This window comes from Pseudophryne corroboree, chromosome 2 (genome assembly GCF_028390025.1).
Source record: "Pseudophryne corroboree isolate aPseCor3 chromosome 2, aPseCor3.hap2, whole genome shotgun sequence".
NCBI lineage: Eukaryota > Metazoa > Chordata > Amphibia > Anura > Myobatrachidae > Pseudophryne > Pseudophryne corroboree.
The window spans coordinates 359,674,953-359,687,191 of record NC_086445.1 but is presented as its reverse complement, the minus strand read 5'-3'; the positions used below and the strand labels follow the sequence as shown (position 1 = coordinate 359,687,191).

Genomic DNA, 12,239 nt, shown 5'->3' with positions numbered 1-12,239 from the left:
ATTGGCAAAACCAAAAGAATCCTGAAACTTCGTATCCAAGAACATATCAGGAATATAAAGAACAAAGTCCTCACACACGCAGTATCAAGACATTTCCATCAATGCCACAACTCGGATCCAGAGTCATTGACTTTTAAAGGTATCGAATTGGTATCGTTGGGAGAAAGAGGAGGAGACCTTTCCAACCTCCTCTCTAGGAGAGAAATGTTCTGGATTTATGAATTGAACACTCTCCATCCGGACGGCTTCAATGAAGGATACGAGATAGCACCCTTCTTGTAACGTAAGCCATCGCTCCTTCATACAATCTTGGTTCCACACTCTCTCCTACCTCCGCCCCCCCCCCCCCTCCCCTTTCCCCACCTATCTTCCCTCCCTGTCTCTGGTTTACAAGGAACCTCTGCTTCCTCATTACAGCCATACCACATTGGACATGCCCAATTCCGGCCGATCTTGGAAGCGAAGCAGTGTTGGGCCTGGCCAGTACCTGGATGGGTGACCTCCAGGGGAGACCAGGTGCTGTAAGAAAAGATTGCATAAGGAATCCCAAACCCAGCAATATCCCGATCTCAACCCTTATTTTATTGATATATGCTGCCTCCCTGTCTTTCTACATTATTTATCTATGTCCGGGTCCCTGCTTTACTAAAACCATACTCTAAATTAGCGAATATCTCTCGTCATCAGTCTGCTGCATACACTAAAGGCCTCTCCTTATTACTATTACAATCATACCAGTCTGGAGACGCCCAATACCGTCCGAACTTGGAAGCTAAGCAAGGCTGGGCTCGGCTAGTACAAGGATGGGAGACCCACTTGGAAGACCGGGTGTTGTAAATGCATGATGAAAAACTGTGTATATGCAGCAACTCATGAATGACGTCTTAAGATATTTCCAAAGTATGGAAATTACTATATTTATTTTAGTGCATCCTCATTTGCAGACTCTGCATAATTTTTGGGATATTTTTTATATATATATTTTTTTTTATATATATTTTTATGTATATATATTTTTTTTTATATATATATTTTTTTTTATATTTTTTTATATAATACTTATATGTACATAGGATCATAATTTTTCCACTTATAAATTTCCCATGTTGGTCCTCTTATGGGCTATTATTAAGTATTCTATCCTAAAAAACCTAAGAATCCCTAATTTCCATACAGTTTTAATGAAGCAACTGTTTCTTTCATATTTATAATTATTGACCATTTACACTGAATCTATCCTTCTTCTGTTTTATACTCAATCCGGAGCTGACCCAGTTGTGGATCCAGTTTTTACATACAGACGATACTCTGTTAATACAGACTCTCAAAGCATGTCCGCCACAAGTCTTTCTCATATTACCTAAGAATGTCCGCCGTGCATTCAGACTACAAGAAAATGGCTGCCGCAAGATTTTGATGTTTCCACATAACAAGCCCGCCGGGTAACCAGGCAACCGTCCAGAGGGAATCAACAACACAGCAACCTCCGCCGCACAAGAACAACGCAGGCGCAGTACGATGCGCCGGACACCGGATGTGGGGCGGATATGACGTCACGCAGAGCCCGGACCGGAAGTCTGCGGCTCTGAGCGTCTATTATGAATTTTAGTTGTTTCTATTATTGTTTCTCACTCGTTTTTTCCTCTCCAAGGCTCAAATCAATATCTGCATCTCATATAGTGTGTTACCACCTATTTTTTACATTATCTGAATAGTTATGCTAATTGATCACAGGAAGTGATGTGGACATCACTTCCTTTTATTTTGGATATATAAGTATGGTTTGTCTCTAGTCTCAAATTACCCCTTGATGAAGTCCAGATAGGACGAAACGCGTTGGGTGCTACTCCTTGATCACAACCTCACTACTAAGTTAAGCTATTCTTGATTCCTCTTTTTAAAATCTTTTGAAAGTTTTTTTTTTTTTTTTTTTTATTCCCATGTGCCTTTTAAACCTTTTTTAAGTATTTTTTACCTTCTATACCGGAGTGATACTTCTAAGATTTTTTAACAACACATGTGTTTTATGTCACCATGCCTTTTTCTTTTCTTCCTCTTTTTTAAATTGTAAAATTTTTTATTTTTTATGTTTTTTACATGAGTCATATATATATCTTTTTTATATGAGCTTGTATGATTTTATAACCAGTTTTGTATAGTGCGTTCCACTGCAATAAATTTGTATACCCCTTTTTTTATAACATCACACTGCTTTTAACAATTATTTGGCACCTTTGGTCGCTCTCTACCACCTCATCCCTTGTCCACATAACCACTTTCATAGGTAACGGTACCAATACCTATATCTATTTGAGGTAACGAGCTGACACCCTGAGATACAAAAGGGAGTGCAAACATATCAAGCAGTTTTTTGTCACACTACCTGTAGGGTTCCCATTCTAGTGTTAACACATAAGATACTGCATCCGTGGCGCTGATATCTTTCCAGTACACATATATATATATATATATATATATATAAAAACAGCTAAAATCATGTCATTTTTGCAAAAAATTTTAAATCCAAATTACAACCATGGGAGGTTCCAAATCAGGTTTTGGTTAAGTTCGGATCCACAAAATTCACAAAGCACACTCCTAACAAGCAAGTGCAGATAGAGCAAAGGAACTGGGAGACTGAGAGGGGTGCGGACTGCACCATCCCTCTTTGTTAAGGCCCGTGGCATAGCAGCTGTGTAAAATGAGTCAGTTTTACTCAATATAATCCAGCTGGCTGCAGGCCCCTTTATTGTGGCGGGCCCCAGTGCAATTCACTAGCTGTACTGCCACTAGTTCCACCTCTGGTAAGAAGCTGATTGCTTGCTATGTGGCATTTTTCTACTTTTCCTATTTAGAAGGTTAAATACATCTACCCTTTAAAATGCTTAGTCTCTCCATCCATTATTCACATCCTTTCTCCTTCCCTGTCATTGTGAACGAGTTGTGAGACTTGTCCTCTTCAGTTTGAAGGTACAGTATGTGCAGAGGATGAGCCCAACTTGTCCTCTGCAATGTAGAGGATAATGCAATCGGTTGCAGAAGTGTGTATCAAGGGGTCATAGATAAAGTAGTAATTGGTGATGGAACAGTTTTACTAATATACATGATTAGTGGTGATACCAGGAATAATAAAACTAGACATACTGTAATGACTGATGGCTGAGGAAACAAATACAACTAACTCAACATTTTCTAGCTCAACTGCCCAGTATTTGTTTGCTACACACAAAAGTAGGCAGTATTTTCCCTGAATGCAAAATAAAACTGCTTTTGTGCCCTTTAGCAGGATGTGCTGTTAACTCTAAATGAACACAATAATGTTAAATTACACATGCAAGCAGGCAAAAAATAAATAAAACTGACTCTTAGAAATCTATGTACTTTTGCTCTAAGTTGCTGTCTTCACTCAGTCAATAAATCAACAACTTTCATGTTTTTTTCTTGCAAGATTGCATTAAACCAAAACAACTAAACAGAAAACATTCAAAGTAGGATTTTCCGAAAAGGCTCAGTAAACAGAAACAAAACAACTTAAGCAAAAAAACAACAAACAAACAAATGTAAAAAAACAGCAATGGAGGAGGGGAACGCAGACTGTGCTTTTCAGTGAGCCAGCAGCCACAACAGACTGCCGGGCTGCTCACTGCAGGTGCTTGTGTAAACCCTATAACTCCAACTAAAGTGCAAACTAAAACTGATTACAAACTAAGGCATACATAGTGTGCATCAAACCCTTAGAAAAAAGCTCAAAACAAAACAACAATGGAAAGATTTAATTATCCTTGATTTGTTCCAGGAACAAAATAAAAGCACAATCTCCCTCTACTAGTAGTAGTAATAGATGTAACATATACTGTACATTTGTTTTTACAGTAAGTGTTATTGGTGTTTCTAAAACAAAATAGACAGTCTAGCTCTCAAGTTAGCCGTTAACTTTAAATGTGATATTGTTATTTACATTTAATTAATGTACGACTATAAAGTGCACGGCACCATTTATGTAGTGGAAAAATAATAGTCATTTAAATCCACTTTATACTTCTACTGTATGTCTTATGTTCTCATTGTATCACATAAAAAAATGTTCTTAAATTCACGCATTATTTTTGGATGCCTATTGTAGAATTATATATGTTTCTATGTTGTGTTCATTTTTTTTTTTTAAATGCAGCAGCTCCTACTATATCAGGGCAAGGAAAACTTTTATTTGTTTATTTTTTTGAAATTTAACAGTTTTTATCTAATATTAAAAAAAACTTGTACAAAGAGACACTTGCTTGGTATTAAAACAAGCATTATTGCATTCCTCGGTAATTACAGTTCCCATTTTCAAGCACACTGTAAATACGCTATGCTTATAGCCATCTTATCTATTTTCATTGTTAACATCTAAAAGAGTCATGCTGGAGAGACAATAGGTGTGAAGTACTCTAACTCAGTCTCCTTATCTCTAGTGAAGTATCGATTGTGGTCTGGCCATTATTCCAAATGCATAAACTTGCCAAGTTCCTTATCCAAATTCCTTATTTTTTGTGTTTTCTACTTAGTATCTGTTGGGCTTTCCTGTCTTCTGACATTATTGGGGGATTCCAATTATCCAAGGTGTTTAACTAGCGGTTTATTACCGGAAGCCTACGATTCAGTCAGTGGGGTTTAACTTGCACGTTAAACCTCAAAGGTAACCTTTCCTTGCAGCTTCAGGAAAAGTGTGTGATAAAAAGGCTTCCTCTGGGGTTTAATGCACAGGGAAACCCACTTACTCTACATTTTTACACAGCCTCAATGGGCTACGATGCATTACTCCAGTGTTTCATACCCAGAGCTTTTCCCCATATGCCAAACCCCATGACTAATTGTATTCCCCCACCAAATAGATATTGTATGTGTTTTTCACTTTACACAAGGAAGCTTTCCCCTACATACTCCACCCAGGACTGTCTTAACATCAGTGTAGGATCCTGGGCAAAGCAATGCACTTGGGCCCCTACGCATCCATCAGCGGTAGGCGGTGCACCCAGTTGCAGCTTTGATGTCCTGTGGATGGTAAGGGGGTGTTCTATCTTCCACTCAGCATGTAGGACCTGGAACAGAAATTTTTGCTAATTAATCCTTTACTGCACAGATGGTGGGAGATGAGGCAGAAGGGAGAGCACTAAAGTGTAGAAGGGTGAATTGGTCTGAATGAAGGGGTCCCAGTACATGACTTCCAGGGAGGTAGGGAGGTTAAATATTCAGGGGATGGATGGATAGTGGAGTGGGCTTAATATTCATCATTTTCCGGTGTTAGGACAGCTTGCTTGACTGCAGATAACTCCAGTTCCTGGAAATGGATTTCTTAGCTTTCAGTGGGATAAAAAGTAGAAAGTGTCACTTTTCAGGAGGTACTGGGGACTTGAGAATCAGAGTTCAGGAGTCAGAGCAATTAACCGATAAAACTATAAAACTGCATAACAGGCGTGTGAAGCTGGAGCAAGGACTAGCTGCTGGAAGGCTGATAGCTCTGGTTTTAATTATAGTAGAGACAAGCTGTCAGTCTCTGCTGAAAGGGGGGAGTCCCAGATTTTGGAGTCTACCCTCAGAAAAACTCTAAGTCAGACAGAACCCGAGATATCTGACTGGGAAGAGCAACTAAACATGCTAGGAAGGGGCCACTGCTTTGAAGTTGAATATCTCCGGTTCCCCAGGGTGGATTTTAAAAAATTTGCACCCCTGGAAAAAGGGGACCCTTAGCTTTCAGCCTATGGCCCTTATATTCCTGGGGCCCTTGGACAACTGCCCATTGAGCCCATACAAAAAGGTGGCCCTGACTCCACCCCCCTTTCCCCATTTTATTATACAGTATATCAAAATATTGTTTTGATATACTGTATACGAAAACACATATTTATATTATTTATATACAGAACTTTTTTTAAAAAATCAACAAAGTAATGTTTCTTTTTAATTGTGAGTACCTGATGAACTCAGAAGTACCTTCAAATAACTTTTCTGCCTAATAATCAATATAATGAAATATGCAGCCATAAAGACTGACAATAGAAAAATGTTCCTAGCTACAGTATATCAATGGGTGTCCCTGCATTTCTTGTACAAAAAGCCGATCTTCTCTCATTTTCTTTATGTGATGAACAAATATAGCACTTAAATCCCACTTAAATACTATTTTTTTCCACTTTGTTTTCTTGGCAAGAATAACAACATGCTGATGACAAGAAAGTGGATTAGTTTTGATTTATTAGGAAGTGATGGGAGTAACATAGTGGTCATCAAATGGGGAAATAATGGATAAACTACACACTCACTCTAAGAAGAGTGGGAAGCGTTATGTTGGTTGTGCCAACTAGAAAACATTTTTTTTCAGCAGTAAACTAATTGTTGTTCTGTATGTTAAAGGTCAAAGGGGACATAGTAAAACATCCATCTTTGGGCTATTCACATCAGCTTATTTATAAGTCACATGGGATAATTATATCATTCCATAGTTACAACTTCTTGGTAACCTACTCACTCTTGATCTGCTTTTTCATACAGCAGGTACTTCATGATTAAGATATAGAGTATTATAAATAAGTCATATGAGTTTGGTGTATTGTAATAGGGAAGAACTATGATAGTCACAGAAAAGTGTTCCAATAAGATCTTATTTCTTTACTGCATTTTGAACTATTCTACATACTATTATTTTCTCTGCAAAAGTTTCTATCTCAACAAGAATTGCACAAATTTTAGTAAAACCTCTTTCTTTTCTGTTCATGAGTTTTTTTATGTTTCAAACAATCATGGCGCTTTAATCTGTTATTTGTTATCTATGTTCTATCCTATTTCCTCAAGGTTAAATGAAGATCTTAGAGATACATGTACGACCCATATAATAGAATCAATCAATACATTCAAAGAATGCTTTAAGACATAAATAGGCTCATGAAAGGATACTCTCAATCAACACAAATCCCAACGACAAAACCATTACAGTACTTTAACCCCTCTTGCCAAAATGGCTTCTACACTCTTTTAACAGATACTGTGTTTATGCTATTTTTACATAGATTACTCGTACATTGTATATTCTATCTCTTAGCATATTTTTGTAAATTAGTTGAATATATTTTAGCAGATTGTAGCAAATAATATATTTTCTAATTAAAGTTTCTACAGTTTGCCTAACTTAATTGCTGACGTAATGTCTTGATAATGTGTGCAGCAATGCTTACTATTTTACTTATAGTGTAAAAGCCATCATCAGAATATTTTGTCATGTTACTGAACATTTGAAATTATTAAATTAGTGCAAAAATTGTTTATTTTTTCTAATACTTTTACTATTTGTATATAGCGTCTGTTTCTACACTCAGCACATACAGCAATTACAATCTGTAGGATCTAAATGCTTTTTTTGAGTTTAATTATCTCTAATTTGGTTGGCATGAATAAGTCGGCCATACATTAGACCACCTTTCATCCAACCATCCAACTAGTTGGTTGGTTGGAATGAAAATCTGGTAATGTGTGTGAGCAAATGACAACTAACAATTTGCTCCTAAACCACAGAAAATGAACAAAAACTGTCATTAAAATAAATTGTTTGAAACTGATTTAAACAACTTGTCTGAGTGTCAGTTTTTGTCCATTTTCTGGGGTTTGGGAGCAAATTGCTGATTGTCTTGATCAGCCTGTTTGTATCGCACTATAGGAGTAAGTACTGGGCTATGCACAGACTGGAAAAATCATTCAATGGTGAGTGAGTTGCGAATGGATTTGAAGATGTCTGCTGTCTGGCAAAGTTTTCACACGGCGTATGCATGCATTCACACACTTGCACGGGCCAGGTTTTCACTCTCTATGGGCTAAAGCTATTTTATTGCAGACCTCTGCACAGATACAGAGGAGCGATCAGGTCTGAATTAGGCCCTAAGTACAACATACTTAGCGGAATTGCTTCATTTAATTCCCTCCTTCAATTTCTCTAGCTGCTTTTCCAATAGTTAATTAATAGTTAATAATTAAGATAATTACCTGACTCAAACTGCAGTGTCTGTGCTGACTTCAGTGCTCTAGTGTCTGAACTGACTTCATTGATTGTTACTTCAAATGGTTTCAGCAGCTTGCATAAAATGGAAAGTATTTGCCACTGTACTGGACTAAGATACATTCCCTCTCCTCTCCCTATGTCATGGCTTTTTGTGTACACGTGGGTGGCTTGTTATTGTTCCTCCATTCACTGAAGCATTTAAAGGTTGGAATTCCACCCAGTTACTTCCTCTTGCTTCAGTTGGTGGCATTAGAAATTGAACTGGTCTTACAGTCGCTCCAATCTTCTACAGGCAGTTGCTGAATAAAATAAATATCCAGCAATTTTTCATGCCACAGAAAGCATCTCCTGCATGCACCAGTGTTATTTTACCATATTTTCCCAAATACTTTGCATGAGCGCACTCCAAATGACGTAACAGGGAGAATGTTCCTAGATAGTTTATATCTCTATATCTACTTACTGTGGCCTCACAAATGGTACAGATGTCTTAACAATTATCAGGATTTGGGTCAAAATAATTCCATACATAAGAGGTTGTCTTTCTGGTGAAATGACCAAGCATGGCAATGGCATTTTTATCATGGGCAAGAACTGCTGCCACTGGTGGCTGACTTATGTCTTTGACACAAAGAACATCCTCATCATCAACATCCTCATTAGCATCAGAAACACAAATATCCCCATCATCCTGTTGCACTTCCACAGTAGCATCCTCAGTTTCTATAGAACCAGCTGTATGTGCACTGCTCATTCCCACATGTTGAAAGTGTGCAGAAATAGTGGAAGTACTGTAGGCTTCTCTATGAGTGCAGTGTCAGAAATGTCAGACTCACACCTAGCTAACATGCGCACCCCTAGACTCTCCTCATGGTTTTGTGAGCACACAGTATGTTCTTTAGCCTTAAGGCCAATACACACTAAAGATTGTTTTAATTGGTTTGGGCAATAGTGGCCATTTTGAACAATCTATTGTTCAAATCATCTACTGTGTACACAGCGAACGATGAACAATGCATGCACACACGCTCGTTTGAAGCAGGTTGTCAGTCTTCCATGCATGCTGCTCAATCCCTTCAATACCAGCAGAGCAGATCGTTCGTCATTCAGATCATTTGTAAAATTGCTCAGTGTGTACACTCAATATCATTTGTCAGGGAGTTCAAGGGAAATTGCTCATCTTCCAAATTGTTCATCTTTCAAGTCTTGTAGTGTATATTGGCCTTTAGTGTACTTTCCTTTTTGGGGTGCACCGATTTGTCTGTTTTGAAAGTGACACCTCTACTAGACTCAGAGCGAAAAAGTTGTTGCATCATCTTATAAGGTTACAGATGAAGAGTCCGGACTGTGTTTGGCCCCAGCTTCTACAATAGACATTCTAGAGCATGAATCAACACTAGCATTAGCAGGGCCATCACAGCAAACAAAGACTATGGCCTGAGCCATTCCTTGTCACTGCATGTGGTGTATGGCATGTTGACAATTTTACATTTTTGACAGTGAATTTTCCCCTTTAGAGTTGATGTTTCTTTAATATTGTGAAATATTGTTTAGATTTCAGATGCACTTTCTTCAATTTTCTGCCCCCTAGATCACCTTCAGTAGATGCTTAAGTACTATCATGACTGGCAGCATCCACACCACTGGTACTGGGTTGCTGCTCCAGCACTGATACATTTTGACTCACAAAAAGTAACACTGGCACCTACTGAACAATTTTTTTTAAGTACAGGGCCTGAAAAACACATGTTTAATTTTTTTTAACACTGCAATTCACATAGTTATTAGTAACACTGGCACCTACTGAACATTGGGGCCGATTCAGACCTGATCAGTAGGCTGTGTTTTCTCACAGCCTGCAATCAGATCTGAACTGTGCATGAGTACACACCGCAATGCGAAAGCACGATGGACCGTGGCAATGGGGATCGCCAGGCAGCGACATGATGGTGCCAAATTTCCAAATGCAGGGGCGATCGCAAGGAGAATGACAGGATGAGAGCGTTTGTGGGTGGCAACTGACCATTTTCTGGGAGTGTTTGGAAAAATGCAGGCATGTCCAAGCGTTTGCAGGGAGAGTTCCTGACGTCAATTCTGGTCCCGGACAGGCTGAAGTGATCGCAGCGGCTGAGTAAGTTCTGGGCTGCACAGAGACTGCACAAAATCAATTTGTGCAGCTCTGCTACACATGCGATCGCACACTTGCAAAGTGTGCCTGTAGGTGGCGGCTATCTGATCGCAGTACAAAAATCGCATCTGAATCGGCCCTATTGTTTTCTAAGTACAGTGCCTAAACAACACAAACATTTTATATTTTTTAACAATGCATTAAGTAACTGTGGAACCTACTGAATGTTATTTTTTAAGTACAGGTCCTGAACAACACACTTTTCAATTTTTTTAACAGTGCGATTTACAGCACTGTTAGTAACTGTGGTACCTACTGAACATTATTTTTGAGTACAGTGCCTGAACAACATACGTTTTAATTTTTTTAACACTCTGATTCACAGCACTATTAGTAATGGTGGCACCCATTGAATGTTATTTTTTTTCAGTGGTGCCTGAACCTGTCCTAAACACGTGTTTTATTTTTTTATAATATTGACTTTCCTAACATTGACACAGTTTCAGTGCTACAGCCCACAACCCTTTACTAATGAAACTGACACAGGTGTTACAGTCGTTGGGTCAACACAACTTAGGTCGACACTCATTAGGTAGTCCACTGAAGGTCGACAATGCCATTAGGTTGACATGCATTAGGTCGACATGGTCGTTACAAATGGGTCCATGTTTACCTTGACCTTTAATAGGATTAACTGAGACTGGGCAGTCGGACTTAATCCCCTGCTGTAATAACTTAATCCCCTGCTGTATTGTTCTCTGTATTGTATTGCAGCTGAGAACAATAGATGAAGGGTTTGTGTTAATAAACCATGTTGTGCCTAGGCACAGCAAACTAGCCAAGATAACCGTGGGCCCATCTGTAGGTCGACATGTACTAGGTCAACAGGTCAAAAGGTCGACATGCATTTTTCACAAATTGTTTACATTTTTTAAATTTTTCATACTTAACAATCCACGTGGACTACTATTGGAATGGTAAGCAAAAACAGTTAAAAACCTTATGTCAACCTTTTGACCTGTCGACCTAGTATGTGTCGACCTAACGCCCATGTTGACCTAATGCATGTTGACCTAATGGCAATGTCGGCCTTCAGTGGTCAACCTAATGAGTGTCGACCTAAGTTGGGTCGACCCAACGAGCCATACCCTGACACAGCCCGAAGCCCTTAATCTTCACTGACAGTCACACTTCAGCCCACAGCAATTCACTGATGACAGTGACAGTCTGACACAGCCACAGACAGTGCTGCAGTCCACAGATGATGAGTTCATTGATGAACTAGCCAGGGAAATTTATGGAAGCAGCTCTAATGGGGGCGGGTCTGTTAAGGAGGTGGGGTCTGTCAAAAAGGCGGCGGGATTCTTCCTCATAGGGCCTGACTCTGAGTTGAATGCAGTTGCGACCTTCCTTGCACAACTTTTTGCTAATGCTGCTATAATGCCTTCGCTGGTGTACAGTACATCTATACATTCGAATATGCAAGTACTGAGATGCCCATTTTCAGTATTTACAGATGCAGCAATCATGCTTTGTGCATCTTTAGATGCCACAATCGGTCGCACCATCGAAACTTTCACCAGCCCTATGCTAGGTACAGATCATCTCTCTGAGTATGGCCTCCAATGTGAACAATTCAGAATCTCTAAACACAACCACCATTGGCAACATGCCCATACTACATTACATCTGCTTCTGTTTAGCCAATGCTTTGTAACAACCTAGGAGTTGTCAAAGTCAAAAATATTACATAGAAAGAACATACAAACTGTACACACACATAAGTCGCTATACTTGCAAATACGCGCAGCGAGCACAGCAATATATGGTAACACACGCATTTACACGGACATGCCACAGAGATGGATTCAACACTTATTTCATACAGTACATAATTATAATAATATCAAGTGCCAGACATCATGATGATTTAAAATTATATAATGAAGTAATGCCATGTATGTGTATTATTTGAACGAAACAAGATAGGCCTGTCATATTTGGTATTAAATCATGCAGATTAATGTGTAGATTCATTTGATACTTGTTATTAAGTTGTAGGACATTGCAACAAATAGTTAT

The 12,239-nt window shown here is 38.8% G+C and overlaps 2 pseudogenes; both read left to right on the top strand.

Annotated features, from left to right (window-relative positions):
* The first annotated feature begins 409 nt into the window (after positions 1 to 409).
* Positions 410 to 528, top strand: LOC135053538 (5S ribosomal RNA; annotated as a pseudogene).
* A 193-nt stretch (positions 529 to 721) lies between these two features.
* On the top strand, positions 722 to 840 carry LOC135052186 (5S ribosomal RNA; annotated as a pseudogene).
* Positions 841 to 12,239: the final 11,399 nt, after the last annotated feature.